The following is a 9,923-nucleotide window of genomic DNA, read 5'->3' as shown; positions in this document are numbered from 1 at the left end:
TACACAACTTGGGCTGGAGATGAGTGGAATCATTCGCTGCCAGGCTGGAGACAGGCGGTGGTTTCAGGACTATAAAATCTCTGATCCCTCAACATCTTCTAGTTTAATAGCAAAATCAAAGGAAGATTTAAGAGTCTGAGAGGGAGTGAAGGAGGATTATGAGACTTCACACTTTAATCTGACTGTAAAGCACTTATAGAAGAAGCCCTGGGAAGAGCAATAACTCCATGAAATGAGCGTGAAATGAGCGTGTGTCTCACAGCAGCAATTACCAGCAGAAAAACTTCATGTCACATCAGGAATTGGAGGAAGAAGACAAGATTCCCTCTTCTCTGGGCGAAGACACACCTTTCACCCCCACCCAAGCCGCTTATAAACCAGAGACTTCCAATGACGCTGCGTGACACCAGGAGGCTGAAGAGTGCAGAACCTGGAGGACTCACCTACCTTCACCTCCACGAACGGTAAGATGTCAGGGTTATGTAGAAAACTGATGGAGTAAATGTTCATCTATCTATCTATCTATTATCTATCTAGGGTTGGGGGATGGGGACATATACAGGGTGGGGGTATAGGAGTCCATGGGATATCAGGCTCCCCTCAGTCTATGGCAGGCAGTAATATATTGTGCTGCTGTGGCCGCTGTGTTCTTCTCTTTCCCCAGCAGTATGCAGAGTCTCTCTTCCTCCTCCATGGAGATGAAGTCTATCTATTTATAGAACAAAAAAACAGCAGCACTTGTCAAAATTCATGTGGGTGCAATTCCTCCAGGCTGTAGAGCATTGAGCCTGAGCATTAACAAGTACAAGATAAGGCAGCACTCCAATTTAGTGAAGAGGTGGAGCACTTTATTTCACCCAAAAGCAACGTTACAGCCCAACAATGAGGCCTTTTTTCAACCAATGTGACATGTGCATGCATAAGGTATATATACTGCAAGCTTAATGACTCAAGTGTATAATTAACAATCTGGATAAAGCATCATAAAATATATTACATATTACAGTTATCCAGTGGATACTCATATTCTGGCTTCAGTTAATCAGTGATACACATGGTGTATACAGTATTCCTCCTCCTAGGACATATGATGTATGTAGATCATTAGTACCTGATCCTTCTCTACAAGTGACTCTCCAGTGTTACTCCTCCTAGAACTGTGATGGCTAACCTCTGACACTCCAGCTGCAGTACAACAACAACTCCCAAGATGCCCACTTGCTTAGCTGTTTTCAAAACCCCATAGAAATGAATACAGCATGCTGGGAGTCATAGTTTCACCATAGCTGGAGTGGCGGAGGTTAGTCATCACTGCCCTCGGACATATGATGCATGTAGATTATTAGTACCTGATGCTCCTCTACAAGTGACTCTCCAGTGTTACTCCTCCTAGGACATATGATGTATGTAGATTATTAGTACCTGATCCTTCTCTACAAGTGACTCTCCAGTGTTACTCCTCCTAGGACATATGATGCATGTAGATTATTAGTACCTGATCCTTCTCTACAAGTGACTCTCCAGTGTTACTCCTCCTAGGACATATGATGTATGTAGATTATTAGTACCTGATCCTTCTCTACAAGTGACTCTCCCGTGTTACTCCTCCTAGGACATATGATGTATGTAGATAATTAGTACCTGATCCTTCTCTACAAGTGACTCTCCCGTGTTACTCCTCCTAGGACATATGATGTATGGAGATTATTGATACCTGATCCCAGTGGCATCGTTAGGTCAAAACATTCAGGGCTTGAGCCCCAGATGTTTTGACTAGTGCCCCCAGATGTTATGCTGGCAGAGCCGGCCGCTCTGACTCTCCTGCGCTGTGCAGCGCTACTCTACACCGGCCCCGCCATCCTAATCCGTATCCTGCAGTAACTGAACTTTAAATCAGCGTTCCTCTCAATACTATCTTACACACTCAGCTCCGGTAGCAGGCAGTGCGAGCGGTGCTTGCTCACTGAGGTCACGTGCCTGCTCCTCCAACTATGCGGCACAGGCGCGTGACGTCAGTGAGTGAGCGCCTCCCGCACTGTCTGTTACTGGAGCTGAGCGTGTAAGTCAAGATAGTAATGAGATGAGCGCTGATTTAAAGTTAAGTTACTGCAGGATACAAATTACTGATGGAGTGATCTGTGGGGTTGCCCAGATGGATGGGCCCTTCACAGTAGTTATTAAACCCTTTCAGCAGTCCCCCATTCACTGAAGGGGGGACTGCTGAAAGGGGTTAATAAATACTGTAAAAACGGGACTGCTGAAAGGGGTTAAAGTACAAGGGGGGTGGGTGGATGATCTGTGGGGTTTCCCAGATGGCTAGGCCCTTCACAGTAGTTATTAACCCCTTTCAGCAGTCCTCCATTCACTGAAGAGGGGAATGCAAAAAAGGGTTAATAACTACTGTGAAGGGGGGGGGACTGCTAAAAGGGGTTAATAACTACTGTGAAGGGGGGGACTGCTGAAAGGGGTTAATAACTACTATGAAGGCCCACCCAGGTAATGGGGGCATGGCTTCATTGGGTAGGGGCGTGGCTTCACGGGGGCGTAATACAGTGGGCTTGTGCTCCGGATGTTTTCAGACCCTAGGAACGCCCCTGCCTGATCCTTCTCTACAATTGACTCTCCCGTGTTACTCCTCCTAGGACATATGATGTATGTAGATTATTAGTACTCTGATGCTTCTCTACAAGTGACTCTCCAGTGTTACTCCTCCTAGGACATATGATGTATGTAGATTATTAGTACTCTGATGCTTCTCTACAATTGACTCTCCAGTGTTACTCCTCCTAGGACATATGATGTATGTAGATTATTAGTACTCTGATGCTTCTCTACAATTGACTCTCCAGTGTTACTCCTCCTAGAACATATGATGTATATAGATTATTAGTACCAGATTCTTCTCTACAACTGACTCTTTAGTGTTACTCCTCCTAGGACATATGATGTATATAGATTATTAGTACCAGATTCTTCTCTACAAGTGACTCTCCAGTGTTACTCCTCCTAGGACATATGATGTATGTAGATCATTAGTACCTGATCCTTCTCTACAAGTGACTCTCCCGTGTTACTCCTCCTAGGACATATGATGTATATAGATTATTAGTACCAGATTCTTCTCTACAAGTGACTCTTTAGTGTTACTCCTCCTAGGACATATGATGTATGTAGATTATTAGTACTCTGATGCTTCTCTACAAGTGACTCTCCAGTGTTACTCCTCCTAGGACATATGATGTATGTAGATTATTAGTACTCTGATGCTTCTCTACAATTGACTCTCCAGTGTTACTCCTCCTAGAACATATGATGTATATAGATTATTAGTACCAGATTCTTCTCTACAACTGACTCTTTAGTGTTACTCCTCCTAGGACATATGATGTATATAGATTATTAGTACCAGATTCTTCTCTACAAGTGACTCTCCAGTGTTACTCCTCCTAGGACATATGATGTATGTAGATCATTAGTACCTGATCCTTCTCTACAAGTGACTCTCCCGTGTTACTCCTCCTAGGACATATGATGTATATAGATTATTAGTACCAGATTCTTCTCTACAAGTGACTCTTTAGTGTTACTCCTCCTAGGACATATGATGTATATAGATTATTAGTACCAGATTCTTCTCTACAAGTGACTCTCCAGTGTTACTCCTCCTAGGACATATGATGTATATAGATTATTAGTACCAGATTCTTCTCTACAAGGGACTCTCCATTGTTACTCCACCTAGGACATATGATGTATATAGATTAATAGTACCAGATTCTTCTCTACAATTGACTCTCCCGTGTTACTCCTCCTATGACATATGATGTATGTAGATTATTAGTACTCTGATGCTTCTCTACAATTGACTCTCCAGTGTTACTCCTCCTAGGACATATGATGTATATAGATTATTAGTACCAGATTCTTCTCTACAAGTGACTCTCCAGTTTTACTCCTCCTAGGACATATGATGTATATAGATTATTAGTACCAGATTCTTCTCTACAAGGGACTCTCCATTGTTACTCCACCTAGGACATATGATGTATATAGATTATTAGTACCAGATTCTTCTCTACAAGTGACTTTCCAGTGTTAATCCTCCTAGGACATATGATGTATATAGATTATTAGTACCAGATTCTTCTCTACAAGTGACTCTCCAGTGTTAATCCTCCTAGGACATATGATGTATATAGATTATTAGTACCAGATTCTTCTCTACAAGTGACTCTCCAGTGTTACTCCTCCTAGGACATATAATGTATGTAGATTATTAGTACCTGATCCTTCTCTACAAGGGACTCTCCAGTGTCACTCGTCCTAGGACATATAATGTACAGATGTAGCAGGAGTAACACTCACTCTTAAATCAAATTTCTTAACTCATCGTGTTATTTTGAAACATAAGCAATTGAAAATAAATTTCTTAATGCATTTAGTTGCATTTAGTTTAGATGTCTCATAAAGCATGTGTGTTAACCCTGCTACATCCGTATGTAGATTATTAGTACCTGATCCTTCTTTACAAGTGACTTTCCAGTGTTACGCCTAACCCTAACCCTAACCCAAAGACATAAGATGTACAGGTGAAACTCAAAAAATTAGAATATTGTGAAAAGTTTACTTATTTCAGTAATGCAACTTAAAAGGTGAAACTAACACATGAGACTCATTACCTGCAAAACAAGATATTTTGTTTGTTATAATTTGGATGATTATGGCTTGCAGTTTATGAAACCCCAAAGTCTCAATTTTGAGGTACCCTTTGCTCAGGGATATGGACTAATTAGCTGACTAGAGTGTGACACTTTGAGCCTAGAATATTGAACCTTGTCACAATATTCTAATTTTAAGCTGCATTATTGAAATAAATGGACTTTTGCACGATATTCAAATTTTTCGAGTTTCACCTGTATGTAGCTTATTAGTACCCGATGCTTCTCTCTGACTGAATATCCAGTGTTACTCATCCAAAGACATATGAAGTATGTAGATTATTAGTACCCGATGCTTCTCTATAAGTGACTCTCCAGTGTTACTTCACCTAGGACATATGATGTATATAGATTATTAGTACCCAATCCTTCTCTACAAGTTACTCTCCAGTGTTACTCCTCCTAGGACATATGAAGTATGCAGATTATTAGTACCAAATCCTTCTCTACAAGTGACTCTCCAGTGTTACTTCTCCTAGGACATATGATGTATATAGATTATTAGTACCCAATCCTTCTCTACAAGTTACTCTCCATTGTTACTCCTCTTAGGACATATGATGTATATAGTTTATTAGTACATGATCCTTCTCTACAAGTGACTCTCCAGTGTTACGCCCTCTAGCACATATGATGTATTAAGATTATTAGTACATGATCTTTCTCTACAAGTGACTCCACCTTTGTTACTCCCTCTAGGACATATGATGTAGGTAGATTATTAGTAGCTGATCCTTCTCTACAAGTGATTCTCCAGTGTTACTCCTTCTAGGACATATGATGTACTGTATGTAGATTATTAGTATGCGCTCGTTCTCTACAATTGACTCTCCAGTCTTACTCCTCCTAGTACATATGATGTATGTAGATTAGTACTACCTAATCATTCTCTATAACTGACTCTCCAGTGTTACTCCCTCTAGGACATATAATGTATGTAGATTATTTGTACCTGATCTTTCTCGACAAGTGACTCTGTCTTTGTTACTTCCCCTAGGACATATGATGTAGGTTGATTATTAGAATCCTTCTCTACAAGTGACTCTCCAGTGTTACTCCAATTAGGATATGTCATGTATGTAGATTATTAGTACCTGATCCTTCTCTACAAGTGACTTTTCAGTGTTACTCACCTTAGGACATAAGATGTATGTAGATTATTAGTATCTGCTCGTTCTCTACAATTGATTCTGCAGTGTTACTCCTCATAGTACATATGATGTATGCAGATTATTAGTATCTGATCCTTCTCTACAAATGAATCTCCAGTGTTATTTCTCCTAGGAAATATAATGTATGTAGATTATTAGTATCTGCTCATTCTCTACAATTGACTCTCCAGTGTTACTCCCCCTAGGATATATGCATGTAGATTATTAGTACCTAATCCTTCTCTACAATTGTCTCTCCAGTGTTACTCCTCCTAGGACATATGATGTTTGTAGAGTATTAGTATCTGCTCCTGCTCTGCAAATGACTCTCCAGTGTTAATCCTCCTAGGATATATGATAAATGTAGATTATTAGTATATGCTCGTTCTCTACAAGTGACCCTCCAGTGTTACTCCCCCTAGGATATATGTATGTAGATTATTAGTACCTGATTAGGGATGAGCGAACCCGAACTGTATAGTTCGGGTTCGTACCGAATTTTGGGGTGTCCGTGGCATGGACCCGAACCCGAACATTTTCGTAAAAGTCCGGGTTCGGGTTCGGTGTTCGGCGCTTTCTTGGCGCTTTTTCAAAAAGGCTGCAAAGCAGCCAATCAACAGCCGTCATACTACTTGCCCCAAGAGGCCATCACAGTCATGCCTACTATTGGCATGGCTGTGATTGGCCAGTGCAGCATGTGACCCAGCCTCTTTTTAAGCTGGAGTCATGTAGCACCGCCCGTCACTCTGCTCTGATCAGTGTAGGGAGAGGTTGCAGCTGCTGCTGTTAGGGCGAGATTAGGCAGGGATTTACTCAGCAAAAACACTTAATGAAGTGATCGATCTACAGCTGTGAATCATTCATCTTCTGCTATTCAATTGCTCACTGTTTTTAGGCTGCCCAGAGCGTTTTTCAGTCACTTTTTTTCTGGGGTAATCAGCGGCCATTTTGTGTCTTGTGGTGCGCCAGCACAAGCTGCCACAAAGTCCATTTAACCATTAATAGTGTGTTTTTTTTTTTGCTATATCCTACATCAGGGGCTCGGCTGTGCTTGCTATTTTATTGAGGGGTGAAATACAATTGCCAAAATAGCAGTACCCTAAATCTGGTGTTTCAGCTGTGGCCAGCCAATTGTAATACTGTCTGCTGTCTGGCAAAGGATATATTTTTGTTTTGGGTTGAAATACAATTCCCAACTTAGCAATTCCCTAAATCAGTGGTTTCTGCTGTATCAGACCTACTTTAAATCTATCCATAAAAGGGTATATTAGATTGAAGGTGCTGATAGGGTCATCCTCAATAACTTCACACGCTACCGTGCATTTCCAAGTCTAATTCTGTCAGTAAACCTATACCTGTCACCCAGCGCCTAAATACTAGGCCTACAATTTACATTCAGCTAAATCTGTGGTTACTGCTGTGCCTGTATTAGTGTAATACGGTACCTAAATAGATGCCAGATAGTGTTAGGTGTCTGTAAAAAAAGGCCTGAATTTGAATTCAATACATTGGGCCAAATAATTTTTTTCTTATTGTGGTGAACGGTAACAATGAGGAAAACACCTAGTAAGGGACGCGGACATGGTCGTGGTGGTGTTAGTGGACCCTCTGGTGCTGGGAGAGGACGTGGCCGTTCTGCCACAGTCACACGTCCTTGTGAACCAACTACCTCAGGTCCCAGTAGCCGCCAGAATTTACAGCGATATTTGGTGGGGCCCAATGCCGTTCTAAGGATGGTAAGGCCTGAGCAGGTACAGGCATTAGTCAATTCGGTGGCCGACAGTGGATCCAGCACGTTCACATTATCTCCCACCCAGTCTTCTGCAGTCTGTCCTATCAAGCCCATCAGTCTGTCCTATCACCCCCATGCATATTGGGGAACCTGTCTGAGCCTCAAGTTATGCAGCAGTCTCTTATGCTGTTTGAAGACTCTGCTGGCAGGGTTTCCCAAGGGCATCCACCTAGCCCTTCCCCAGCGGTGGAAGACATAGAATGCACTGACGCACAACCACTTATGTTTCCTGATGATGAGGACATGGGAATACCACCTCAGCACGTCTCTGATGATGACGAAACACAGATGCCAACTGCTGCGTTTTTCTACAGTGTGCAGACTGAACAGGAGGTCAGGGAGGAAGACTGGGTGGAAGACGATGCAGGGGACGATGAGGTCCTAGACCCCACATGGAATGAAGGTCGTGCCACTGACTTTCACAGTTCAGAGGAAGAGGCAGTGGTGAGACCGAGCCAACAGCGTAGCAAAAGAGGGAGCAGTAGGCAAAAGCAGAACACCCGCCGCCAAGAGACTCCGCCTGCTACTGACTGCCGCCATCTGGGACCGAGCACCCCAAAGGCAGCTTCAAGGAGTTCCCTGGCATGGCACTTCTTCAAACAATGTGCTGATGACAAGACCCGAGTGGTTTGCACGCTGTGCCATCAGAGCCTGAAGCGAGGCATTAACGTTCTGAACCTTAGCACAACCTGCATGACCAGACACCTGCATGCAAAGCATGAACTGCAGTGGAGTAAACACCTTAAAAACAAGGAACTCACTCAGGCTTCCCCTGCTACCTCTTCTGCTGCTGCCGCCTCGGCCTCTTCTGCTGCTGCCGCCTCGGCCTCTTCCTCCGCCTCTGGAGGAACGTTGGCACCTGCCGCCCAGCAAACAGGGGATGTACCACCAACACCACCACCACCTCCGTCACCAAGCATCTCAACCATTTCACACGGCAGCGTTCAGCTCTCCATCTCACAAACATTTGAGAGAAAGCGTAAATTCCCACCTAGCCACCCTCGATCCCTGGCCCTGAATGCCAGCATTTCTAAACTACTGGCCTATGAAATGCTGTCATTGAGGCTGGTGGACACAGACAGCTTCAAACAGCTCATGTCGCTTGCTGTCCCACAGTATGTTGTTCCCAGCCGCCACTACTTCTCCAAGAGAGCTGTGCCTTCCCTGCACAACCAAGTATCCGATAAAATCAAGTGTGCACTGCGCAACGCCATCTGTGGCAAGGTCCACCTAACCACAGATACGTGGACCAGTAAGCACGGCCAGGGACGCTATATCTCCCTAACTGCACACTGGGTAAATGTAGTGGCAGCTGGGCCCCAGGCGGAGAGCTGTTTGGCGCATGTCCTTCCGCCGCCAAGGATCGCAGGGCAACATTCTTTGCCTCCTGTTGCCACCTCCTCCTACTCTGCTTCCTCCTCCTCTTCTTCCACCTGCTCATCCAGTCAGCCACACACCTTCACCACCAACTTCAGCACAGCCCGGGGTAAACGTCAGCAGGCCATTCTGAAACTCATATGTTTGGGGGACAGGCCCCACACCGCACAGGAGTTGTGGCGTGGTATAGAACAACAGACCGACGAGTGGTTGCTGCCGGTGAGCCTCAAGCCCGGCCTGGTGGTGTGCGATAATGGGCGAAATCTCGTTGCAGCTCTGGGACTAGCCGGTTTGACGCACATCCCTTGCCTGGCGCATGTGCTGAATTTGGTGGTTGCGCTGTTTCGAGTACTCCACCAACATGGCCAGTGGCAATGACGCCGTTATCAGTGTTACAATACCACTTCTATTTCTCCTTGAGAAAACACTTAGGGCGATGATGGAAGAGGAGGTGGACCAGGAGGAGGAGGAGGAGGAAGAGGGGTCATTTTTAGCACTTTCAGGCCAGTCTCTTCGAAGTGACTCAGAGGGAGTTTTTTTGCAATAGCAGAGGCCAGGTACAAATGTGGCCAGCCAGGGCCCACTACTGGAGGACGAGGATAAGGAGGAGGTGGAGGAGGATGAGGATGAAGCATGGTCACAGCGGGGTGGCACCCAACGCAGCTCGGGCCAATCACTGGTGCGTGGCTGGGGGGAAACGCAGGACGATGACGATACGCCTCCCACAGAGGACAGCTTGTCCTTACCCCTGGGCAGCCTGGCACACATGAGCGACTACATGCTGCAGTGCCTGCACAACGACAGCAGAGTTGCCCACATTTTAACGTGTGCGGACTACTGGGTTGCCACCCTTCTGGATCCCCGGTACAAAGACAATGTGCCCAC

General features: G+C 44.6%; 1 protein-coding gene across 1 annotated transcript in view; it reads left to right on the top strand.

The window, feature by feature from the left end:
• The first annotated feature begins 338 nt into the window (after positions 1–338).
• The window catches only part of LOC122931738 (tyrosinase-like), a 112,207-nt gene continuing 102,622 nt past the window's right edge, over positions 339–9,923 (top strand). The window contains exon 1 of the mRNA XM_044285804.1: positions 339–464. The gene's annotated coding sequence lies outside the window, so the exon portion shown is untranslated. The remainder of the gene's footprint in view (positions 465–9,923) is intronic.

Source organism: Bufo gargarizans, chromosome 3, assembly GCF_014858855.1.
Source record: "Bufo gargarizans isolate SCDJY-AF-19 chromosome 3, ASM1485885v1, whole genome shotgun sequence".
NCBI lineage: Eukaryota > Metazoa > Chordata > Amphibia > Anura > Bufonidae > Bufo > Bufo gargarizans.
This window is presented reverse-complemented; position numbering and strand designations above follow the sequence as displayed.